This window comes from Procambarus clarkii, chromosome 21, assembly GCF_040958095.1.
Source record: "Procambarus clarkii isolate CNS0578487 chromosome 21, FALCON_Pclarkii_2.0, whole genome shotgun sequence".
In the NCBI taxonomy this organism is placed as follows: domain Eukaryota; kingdom Metazoa; phylum Arthropoda; class Malacostraca; order Decapoda; family Cambaridae; genus Procambarus; species Procambarus clarkii.
This window is the reverse complement of record NC_091170.1, coordinates 19438204-19450703: the sequence shown is the minus strand read 5'-3', so window position 1 is coordinate 19450703 and position 12500 is coordinate 19438204. Positions and strand designations below refer to the sequence as shown.

The 12500-nt window shown below is 45.1% G+C and overlaps 1 protein-coding gene across 2 annotated transcripts in view; it reads right to left on the bottom strand.

Moving 5' to 3' along the window:
- Positions 1–12500, bottom strand: part of LOC123760773 (angiopoietin-related protein 7) — a 557761-nt gene that overhangs the window by 215218 nt on the left and 330043 nt on the right. The gene's annotated exons all lie outside the window — the stretch shown is intronic.

The window sequence follows — 12500 nt, the reverse complement described above, 5'->3', positions numbered from 1 at the left end:
TGTCGTACCTAGTAGCCAGAACGCACTTCTCAGCCTACTATGCAAAGCCCGATTTGCCTAATAAGCCAAGTTTTCCTGAATTAATATATTTTCTCTATTTTTTTTCTTATGAAATGATAAAGCTACCCATTTAATTATGTATGAGGTCAATTTTTATTAATTGGAGTTAAAATTAACGTAGATATATGACCGAACCTAACCAACCCTACCTAACCTAACCTAACCTATCTTTATAGGTTAGGTTAGGCTAGGTAGCCGAAAAAGTTAGGTTAGGTTAGGTTAGGTAGGTTAGGTAGTCGTAAAACAATTAATACGTGAAAACTTGGCTTATTAGGCAAATCGGGCCTTGCATAGTAGGCTGAGAAGTGCGTTCTGGCTACTAGGTACGACATATATATATATATATATATATATATATATATATATATATATATATATATATATATATATATATATATATATATATATGTCGTACCTAGTAGCCAGAACGCACTTCTCTGCCTACTTTGCATGGCCCGATTTGCCTAATAAGCCAAGTTTTCATGAATTAATCGTTTTTCGACGACCTAACCTACCTAACCTAACCTAACCTAACTTTTTCGGCTACCTAACCTAACCTAACCTATAAAGATAGATTAGGTTAGGTTAGGTAGGGTTGGTTAGGTTTGGTCATATATCTATGTTAATTTTAACTGCAATAAAAAAAAATTGACCTTATACATAATGAAATGGGTAGCTTTATCCTTTCATAAGAAAAAAATTTGAAAAAATATATTAATTCAGGAAAACTTGGCTTATTAGGCAAATCGGGCCTTGCATAGTAGGCTGAGAAGTGCGTTCTGGCTACTAGGTACGACATATATATATATATATATATATATATATATATGTCGTACTTAATAGCCAGAACGCACTTCTCAGCCTACTATTCAAGGCCCGATTTGCCTAATAAGCCAAGTTTTCATGAATTAATGTTTTTTCGTCTACCTAACCTACCTAACCTAACCTAACCTAGCTTTTTTTGGCTACCTAACCTAACCTTACCTATAAATATAGGTTAGGTTAGGTTAGGTAGGGTTGGTTAGGTTCGGTCATATATCTACGTTAATTTTAACTCCAATAAAAAAAAATTGACCTCATACATAGAGAAAAGGGTTGTTTTATCATTTCATAAGAAAAAAATTATAGTAAATATATTAATTCAGGAAAACTTGGCTTATTAGGCAAATCGGGCCTTGAATAGTAGGCTGAGAAGTGAGTTCTGGCTACTAGGTACGACATATATATATATATATATATATATATATATATATATATATATATATATATATATATATATATATATATATATATATATATATATATATATTTATATATGCAAACAAGCCTGAATGGTCTCCAGGTTTGACCTGGGGACCATTTGACCCCACTTGACCATTCCCCAGGAATGGTCAAGTGGATTAAGGCGTCCTATACATACCAGTTGTGTTGCTCCTGGCAGTATGGGTTCGAGTCACTTCTGGGGTGTGAGCTTTCAGTTGCATATAGTCCTGGGGACCATTCAGGCTTGTTTGCATTTGTGTTCCTCACGTGTGCCCCAAAGAATGAGGTGATTTGATAAAATGCTACGCCCAAGATTGCCATCCGGGTGCCGGCGGGGGGGGGGAGGGGGTGGTTCAAATAGCTTTGGCTATCACCTCCTTATGTCCGGTCGAGATGGTCAAGTGGATTAAGGCGTCCTGTACATACCAGTTGTGTTGCTCCTGGCAGTATGGGTTCCAGTCACATTTGGGGTGTGAGTTTTCAGTTGCATATAGTCCTGGGGACCATTCAGGCTTTTTCGCATTTGTGTTCCTCACATGTGCCCCAAAGAATGAGGTGATTTGATAAAATGCTATGCCCAAGATTGCCATCTGGGTGCTGGCAGGGGGATCTATCTTGAGGTTATCTTGAGATGATTTCGAGGCTTTAGTGTCCCCGCGGCCCAGTCCTCGACCAGGCCTCCACCCCCAGGAAGCAGCCCGTGACAGCTGACTTACTCCCAGGTACCTATTTACTGCTAGGTAACAGGGGCATTCAGGGTTAAAGAAACTTTGCCCATTTGTTTCTGCCTCATGCGGGAATCGAACCCGCGCCACAGAATTACGAATCCTGCGCGCTATCCACCAGGCTACGAGGCCCCCTACGAGGATGGTTCAAATAGCTTCGGCTATCACCTCCTTATGTCCGGTCGAGATGGTCAAGTGGATTAAGGCATCCTGTACACACCAGTTGTGTGGCTCCTGGCAGTATGAGTTCGAGTCACTTCTGGGGTGTGAGTTTTCAGTTATATATATATATATATATATATATATATATATATATATATATATATATATATATATATATATATATATATATATATTTATATATATATATATATATATATATATATATATATATATATATATATATATATATATATATATATATATATATATTAGTATATTTTGATAGCAGTCTTTCCTGTAGACATATATTATTAAATATGACCGAAAAAGTAAGATTAATAATTCTAACACGATTTTTCTCGATCTTTCTTATGTTACTTGTTGTCTTAGTAACGCCTGGAAAGAGATGTTGTTGTCTTGCCGATATACTGAGTTTCTTGAGGCTTACAGTCTCCAAGGGGGCATTTGAGGGCATAGACGACGTTTGTCTCTTTTAAAGCGTTCTGCTTTGTGTCTGGAGAGTTTCTCATGAGTAGGCTGGCTGTTTTTTTTGTTTAAAAGTAAATCGTCAGTTGTATCTTTTGATTTTTGTCTATAGGGATAACAGTCTGTAGGGTAGCAGTCTTTCCTGTAAACATATATTATTAAATATGACCGAAAAAGCAAGATTAATAATTCTAACAGGAATTTTCTCAATATTTCTTATGTTTCATCATCAGCCCGATACCCACACCGACGTACAGACTGGCGAAGTGACTCAACGGTTTGCTGACTCCTTATGTCCCTTGCGCCTTCAGCCTTAAGTCTCCAGAGGAATTTGTTGACTTACTGCGAAGAGCCTCGTTGGACGTAGTATCATTGTTTACCAACGTACCTATGGATGAAACAATCGGGATGATAGCGGACAGAGTGTATCGTGATCCGGCTTGTACTCCTCTTGACATACCAGAAAACATTCTAAGGAAACTACTCCAAGCTTGTACTAGAGAGGCACCTTTCTTGAGCCCGGATGGGCACATGTATAACTTCTTCATGGGTACCATCGAGCAAAAGGTCTTAGTCGACATGAACTTGAAACCGGGCCATATACTACAGGTATGCTGACGACATTTTTACACAGGTACCTGAGGTCAGACATCTGCAGGAGCTGAAGGAGGCCTTTGAGCAGAATTCTGTGTTGCGTTTCACTTACGAGATGGAGAAGGATGGGAAGCTGCCCTTTCTAGATGTAACAATCATGGAAAGGAGCGGAGGTTTCCACACTGCAGTCTACACTAAGGAAGCAAACATAGGAATGTGCCTAAATGCCAACAGTGACTGCCCAGACAGGTACAAGAGGAGTGTTGTTAACGCTTATGTCGACCGTGCTCTCAGCCACAGCTCAGGATGGAAGCAAGTCAATGAAGAACTCTGTAGGGTAAGGCAGGTCCTAGTCATCAACGGCTTCTCCAATGGTTTCGTTGAAGACATCATAAGAAGGTAGGTGAAACGCCATGCAACCTCTGAAGAGACAACTAACACAACACCTATACCCCCTATTAGACTATTTTACAGGAACTTTTTTCCACAACTCATAAAAGGGAGGAAAGGGTCCTGAAAGATATTGTTAATAGAAACGTTATCCCTACAGACAAAATTCAGAAGATACAATTGACGATTTACTATAAAACCAAAAAAACGGCCAGCCTACTCATTAGAAACTCTCCAGACACAAAGCAGAACGCTTTGAAACATACCAACGTCGTCTATGCCTTCAAATGCCCACTTGGGGACTGTAAGCCTCAAAGAACTCAGTATATAGGCAAGACAACAACATCTCTTTCTAGGCGATTAACGATGCATAAGCAACAGGGGCTCCATTAAGGAACATATAATCTCTTCCCACAATCAGACCATCACCAGAGAAATCTTCGCAAACAACACAGAAATCATCGATAGATACAGCGATAGCAGGCGGCTTGACATCTGCGAGGCACTACACATCAAGAAATCAACACCAGCAATCAACAGCCAATTAATGCTCAACTATATTCTACCCACTTCAAGACTCCGCTCCAATATAGAAACATCAAGAAATATGGGCCAATAGGCCCTCTGCAGTTACTTCCATTCTTACCTTTAATTTACCCAATTAATACCCATTGTTTCGTGTTCTGTCCTGTGTTGAAAGTTTTGTTCACCTCATCCAAAACTGTTGTAACATATCACCTCACCCAAAATGCGGGTATAAAATAAAGTGAAAGCTGTGTAAATCATAGCATAGTAAGAACTCTGTTTAGTGTTTGCAGGTTATAGTTGTGTGTGTGTAAACAAAAAGTCTTTGAAAATGTAATAAGTTATTACGAAACGCGTTCAAGTGTCGCGTCAGACAGGAAATAAAAATGAATTTTGGAGAACTGATTTTTCAATTACCATCAACAGTGAAAAGAAACATAAGAAATATTGAGAAAATTCGTGTTAGAATTATTAATCTTACTTTTTCGGTCATATTTAATAATATATATATATATATATATAACTGAAAACTCACACCCCAGAAGTGACTCGAACCCATACTCCCACAACTGGTATGTACAGGGACGCCTTAATCCGCTTGACCATCACGACCGGACATAAGGAAGTGATAGCCGAGGCTATATGAACCACTTCCCCGCCGGCACTCGGATGGTAATCTTGGGCATAGCATTTTATCAAATCACCTCATTCTTTGGGGCACACGTGAGGAACACAAATGCAAACAAGCCTGAATGGTCCCCAGGACTATATACAACTGAAAACTCACACCCCAGAAGTGACTCGAACCCATACTCCCACAACTGGTATGTACAGGGACGCCTTAATCCGCTTGACCATCACGACCGGACATAAGGAAGTGATAGCCGAGGCTATATGAACCACTTCCCCGCCGGCACTCGGATGGTAATCTTGGGCATAGCATTTTATCAAATCACCTCATTCTTTGGGGCACACGTGAGGAACACAAATGCAAACAAGCCTGAATGGTCCCCAGGACTATATACAACTGAAAACTCACACCCCAGAAGTGACTCGAACCCATACTCCCACAACTGGTATGTACAGGGACGCCTTAATCCGCTTGACCATCACGACCGGACATAAGGAAGTGATAGCCGAGGCTATATGAACCACTTCCCCGCCGGCACTCGGATGGTAATCTTGGGCATAGCATTTTATCAAATCACCTCATTCTTTGGGGCACACGTGAGGAACACAAATGCAAACAAGCCTGAATGGTCCCCAGGACTATATACAACTGAAAACTCACACCCCAGAAGTGACTCGAACCCATACTCCCACAACTGGTATGTACAGGGACGCCTTAATCCGCTTGACCATCACGACCGGACATAAGGAAGTGATAGCCGAGGCTATATGAACCACTTCCCCGCCGGCACTCGGATGGTAATCTTGGGCATAGCATTTTATCAAATCACCTCATTCTTTGGGGCACACGTGAGGAACACAAATGCAAACAAGCCTGAATGGTCCCCAGGACTATATACAACTGAAAACTCACACCCCAGAAGTGACTCGAACCCATACTCCCACAACTGGTATGTACAGGGACGCCTTAATCCGCTTGACCATCACGACCGGACATAAGGAAGTGATAGCCGAGGCTATATGAACTACTTCCCCGCCGGCACTCGGATGGTAATCTTGGGCATAGCATTTTATCAAATCACCTCATTCTTTGGGGCACACGTGAGGAACACAAATGCAAACAAGCCTGAATGGTCCCCAGGACTATATACAACTGAAAACTCACACCCCAGAAGTGACTCGAACCCATACTCCCACAACTGGTATGTACAGGGACGCCTTAATCCGCTTGACCATCACGACCGGACATAAGGAAGTGATAGCCGAGGCTATATGAACCACTTCCCCGCCGGCACTCGGATGGTAATCTTGGGCATAGCATTTTATCAAATCACCTCATTCTTTGGGGCACACGTGAGGAACACAAATGCAAACAAGCCTGAATGGTCCCCAGGACTATATACAACTGAAAACTCACACCCCAGAAGTGACTCGAACCCATACTCCCACAACTGGTATGTACAGGGACGCCTTAATCCGCTTGACCATCACGACCGGACATAAGGAAGTGATAGCCGAGGCTATATGAACCACTTCCCCGCCGGCACTCGGATGGTAATCTTGGGCATAGCATTTTATCAAATCACCTCATTCTTTGGGGCACACGTGAGGAACACAAATGCAAACAAGCCTGAATGGTCCCCAGGACTATATACAACTGAAAACTCACACCCCAGAAGTGACTCGAACCCATACTCCCACAACTGGTATGTACAGGGACGCCTTAATCCGCTTGACCATCACGACCGGACATAAGGAAGTGATAGCCGAGGCTATATGAACCACTTCCCCGCCGGCACTCGGATGGTAATCTTGGGCATAGCATTTTATCAAATCACCTCATTCTTTGGGGCACACGTGAGGAACACAAATGCAAACAAGCCTGAATGGTCCCCAGGACTATATACAACTGAAAACTCACACCCCAGAAGTGACTCGAACCCATACTCCCACAACTGGTATGTACAGGGACGCCTTAATCCGCTTGACCATCACGACCGGACATAAGGAAGTGATAGCCGAGGCTATATGAACCACTTCCCCGCCGGCACTCGGATGGTAATCTTGGGCATAGCATTTTATCAAATCACCTCATTCTTTGGGGCACACGTGAGGAACACAAATGCAAACAAGCCTGAATGGTCCCCAGGACTATATACAACTGAAAACTCACACCCCAGAAGTGACTCGAACCCATACTCCCACAACTGGTATGTACAGGGACGCCTTAATCCGCTTGACCATCACGACCGGACATAAGGAAGTGATAGCCGAGGCTATATGAACCACTTCCCCGCCGGCACTCGGATGGTAATCTTGGGCATAGCATTTTATCAAATCACCTCATTCTTTGGGGCACACGTGAGGAACACAAATGCAAACAAGCCTGAATGGTCCCCAGGACTATATACAACTGAAAACTCACACCCCAGAAGTGACTCGAACCCATACTCCCACAACTGGTATGTACAGGGACGCCTTAATCCGCTTGACCATCACGACCGGACATAAGGAAGTGATAGCCGAGGCTATATGAACCACTTCCCCGCCGGCACTCGGATGGTAATCTTGGGCATAGCATTTTATCAAATCACCTCATTCTTTGGGGCACACGTGAGGAACACAAATGCAAACAAGCCTGAATGGTCCCCAGGACTATATACAACTGAAAACTCACACCCCAGAAGTGACTCGAACCCATACTCCCACAACTGGTATGTACAGGGACGCCTTAATCCGCTTGACCATCACGACCGGACATAAGGAAGTGATAGCCGAGGCTATATGAACTACTTCCCCGCCGGCACTCGGATGGTAATCTTGGGCATAGCATTTTATCAAATCACCTCATTCTTTGGGGCACACGTGAGGAACACAAATGCAAACAAGCCTGAATGGTCCCCAGGACTATATACAACTGAAAACTCACACCCCAGAAGTGACTCGAACCCATACTCCCACAACTGGTATGTACAGGGACGCCTTAATCCGCTTGACCATCACGACCGGACATAAGGAAGTGATAGCCGAGGCTATATGAACCACTTCCCCGCCGGCACTCGGATGGTAATCTTGGGCATAGCATTTTATCAAATCACCTCATTCTTTGGGGCACACGTGAGGAACACAAATGCAAACAAGCCTGAATGGTCCCCAGGACTATATACAACTGAAAACTCACACCCCAGAAGTGACTCGAACCCATACTCCCACAACTGGTATGTACAGGGACGCCTTAATCCGCTTGACCATCACGACCGGACATAAGGAAGTGATAGCCGAGGCTATATGAACCACTTCCCCGCCGGCACTCGGATGGTAATCTTGGGCATAGCATTTTATCAAATCACCTCATTCTTTGGGGCACACGTGAGGAACACAAATGCAAACAAGCCTGAATGGTCCCCAGGACTATATACAACTGAAAACTCACACCCCAGAAGTGACTCGAACCCATACTCCCACAACTGGTATGTACAGGGACGCCTTAATCCGCTTGACCATCACGACCGGACATAAGGAAGTGATAGCCGAGGCTATATGAACCACTTCCCCGCCGGCACTCGGATGGTAATCTTGGGCATAGCATTTTATCAAATCACCTCATTCTTTGGGGCACACGTGAGGAACACAAATGCAAACAAGCCTGAATGGTCCCCAGGACTATATACAACTGAAAACTCACACCCCAGAAGTGACTCGAACCCATACTCCCACAACTGGTATGTACAGGGACGCCTTAATCCGCTTGACCATCACGACCGGACATAAGGAAGTGATAGCCGAGGCTATATGAACCACTTCCCCGCCGGCACTCGGATGGTAATCTTGGGCATAGCATTTTATCAAATCACCTCATTCTTTGGGGCACACGTGAGGAACACAAATGCAAACAAGCCTGAATGGTCCCCAGGACTATATACAACTGAAAACTCACACCCCAGAAGTGACTCGAACCCATACTCCCACAACTGGTATGTACAGGGACGCCTTAATCCGCTTGACCATCACGACCGGACATAAGGAAGTGATAGCCGAGGCTATATGAACCACTTCCCCGCCGGCACTCGGATGGTAATCTTGGGCATAGCATTTTATCAAATCACCTCATTCTTTGGGGCACACGTGAGGAACACAAATGCAAACAAGCCTGAATGGTCCCCAGGACTATATACAACTGAAAACTCACACCCCAGAAGTGACTCGAACCCATACTCCCACAACTGGTATGTACAGGGACGCCTTAATCCGCTTGACCATCACGACCGGACATAAGGAAGTGATAGCCGAGGCTATATGAACCACTTCCCCGCCGGCACTCGGATGGTAATCTTGGGCATAGCATTTTATCAAATCACCTCATTCTTTGGGGCACACGTGAGGAACACAAATGCAAACAAGCCTGAATGGTCCCCAGGACTATATACAACTGAAAACTCACACCCCAGAAGTGACTCGAACCCATACTCCCACAACTGGTATGTACAGGGACGCCTTAATCCGCTTGACCATCACGACCGGACATAAGGAAGTGATAGCCGAGGCTATATGAACCACTTCCCCGCCGGCACTCGGATGGTAATCTTGGGCATAGCATTTTATCAAATCACCTCATTCTTTGGGGCACACGTGAGGAACACAAATGCAAACAAGCCTGAATGGTCCCCAGGACTATATACAACTGAAAACTCACACCCCAGAAGTGACTCGAACCCATACTCCCACAACTGGTATGTACAGGGACGCCTTAATCCGCTTGACCATCACGACCGGACATAAGGAAGTGATAGCCGAAGTGATATGTCCGGTCGTGATGGTCAAGCGGATTAAGGCGTCCCTGTACATACCAGTTGTGGGAGTATGGGTTCGAGTCACTTCTGGGGTGTGAGTTTTCAGTTGTATATAGTCCTGGGGACCATTCAGGCTTGTTTGCATTTGTGTTCCTCACGTGTGCCCCAAAGAATGAGGTGATTTGATAAAATGCTATGCCCAAGATTACCATCCGAGTGCCGGCGGGGAAGTGGTTCATATAGCCTCGGCTATCACTTCCTTATGTCCGGTCGTGATGGTCAAGCGGATTAAGGCGTCCCTGTACATACCAGTTGTGGGAGTATGGGTTCGAGTCACTTCTGGGGTGTGAGTTTTCAGTTGTATATAGTCCTGGGGACCATTCAGGCTTGTTTGCATTTGTGTTCCTCACGTGTGCCCCAAAGAATGAGGTGATTTGATAAAATGCTATGCCCAAGATTACCATCCGAGTGCCGGCGGGGAAGTGGTTCATATAGCCTCGGCTATCACTTCCTTATGTCCGGTCGTGATGGTCAAGCGGATTAAGGCGTCCCTGTACATACCAGTTGTGGGAGTATGGGTTCGAGTCACTTCTGGGGTGTGAGTTTTCAGTTGTATATAGTCCTGGGGACCATTCAGGCTTGTTTGCATTTGTGTTCCTCACGTGTGCCCCAAAGAATGAGGTGATTTGATAAAATGCTATGCCCAAGATTACCATCCGAGTGCCGGCGGGGAAGTGGTTCATATAGCCTCGGCTATCACTTCCTTATGTCCGGTCGTGATGGTCAAGCGGATTAAGGCGTCCCTGTACATACCAGTTGTGGGAGTATGGGTTCGAGTCACTTCTGGGGTGTGAGTTTTCAGTTGTATATAGTCCTGGGGACCATTCAGGCTTGTTTGCATTTGTGTTCCTCACGTGTGCCCCAAAGAATGAGGTGATTTGATAAAATGCTATGCCCAAGATTACCATCCGAGTGCCGGCGGGGAAGTGGTTCATATAGCCTCGGCTATCACTTCCTTATGTCCGGTCGTGATGGTCAAGCGGATTAAGGCGTCCCTGTACATACCAGTTGTGGGAGTATGGGTTCGAGTCACTTCTGGGGTGTGAGTTTTCAGTTGTATATAGTCCTGGGGACCATTCAGGCTTGTTTGCATTTGTGTTCCTCACGTGTGCCCCAAAGAATGAGGTGATTTGATAAAATGCTATGCCCAAGATTACCATCCGAGTGCCGGCGGGGAAGTGGTTCATATAGCCTCGGCTATCACTTCCTTATGTCCGGTCGTGATGGTCAAGCGGATTAAGGCGTCCCTGTACATACCAGTTGTGGGAGTATGGGTTCGAGTCACTTCTGGGGTGTGAGTTTTCAGTTGTATATAGTCCTGGGGACCATTCAGGCTTGTTTGCATTTGTGTTCCTCACGTGTGCCCCAAAGAATGAGGTGATTTGATAAAATGCTATGCCCAAGATTACCATCCGAGTGCCGGCGGGGAAGTGGTTCATATAGCCTCGGCTATCACTTCCTTATGTCCGGTCGTGATGGTCAAGCGGATTAAGGCGTCCCTGTACATACCAGTTGTGGGAGTATGGGTTCGAGTCACTTCTGGGGTGTGAGTTTTCAGTTGTATATAGTCCTGGGGACCATTCAGGCTTGTTTGCATTTGTGTTCCTCACGTGTGCCCCAAAGAATGAGGTGATTTGATAAAATGCTATGCCCAAGATTACCATCCGAGTGCCGGCGGGGAAGTGGTTCATATAGCCTCGGCTATCACTTCCTTATGTCCGGTCGTGATGGTCAAGCGGATTAAGGCGTCCCTGTACATACCAGTTGTGGGAGTATGGGTTCGAGTCACTTCTGGGGTGTGAGTTTTCAGTTGTATATAGTCCTGGGGACCATTCAGGCTTGTTTGCATTTGTGTTCCTCACGTGTGCCCCAAAGAATGAGGTGATTTGATAAAATGCTATGCCCAAGATTACCATCCGAGTGCCGGCGGGGAAGTGGTTCATATAGCCTCGGCTATCACTTCCTTATGTCCGGTCGTGATGGTCAAGCGGATTAAGGCGTCCCTGTACATACCAGTTGTGGGAGTATGGGTTCGAGTCACTTCTGGGGTGTGAGTTTTCAGTTGTATATAGTCCTGGGGACCATTCAGGCTTGTTTGCATTTGTGTTCCTCACGTGTGCCCCAAAGAATGAGGTGATTTGATAAAATGCTATGCCCAAGATTACCATCCGAGTGCCGGCGGGGAAGTGGTTCATATAGCCTCGGCTATCACTTCCTTATGTCCGGTCGTGATGGTCAAGCGGATTAAGGCGTCCCTGTACATACCAGTTGTGGGAGTATGGGTTCGAGTCACTTCTGGGGTGTGAGTTTTCAGTTGTATATAGTCCTGGGGACCATTCAGGCTTGTTTGCATTTGTGTTCCTCACGTGTGCCCCAAAGAATGAGGTGATTTGATAAAATGCTATGCCCAAGATTACCATCCGAGTGCCGGCGGGGAAGTGGTTCATATAGCCTCGGCTATCACTTCCTTATGTCCGGTCGTGATGGTCAAGCGGATTAAGGCGTCCCTGTACATACCAGTTGTGGGAGTATGGGTTCGAGTCACTTCTGGGGTGTGAGTTTTCAGTTGTATATAGTCCTGGGGACCATTCAGGCTTGTTTGCATTTGTGTTCCTCACGTGTGCCCCAAAGAATGAGGTGATTTGATAAAATGCTATGCCCAAGATTACCATCCGAGTGCCGGCGGGGAAGTGGTTCATATAGCCTCGGCTATCACTTCCTTATGTCCGGTCGTGATGGTCAAGCGGATTAAGGCGTCCCTGTACATACCAGTTGTGGGAGTATGGGTTCGAGTCACTTCTGGGGTGTGAGTTTT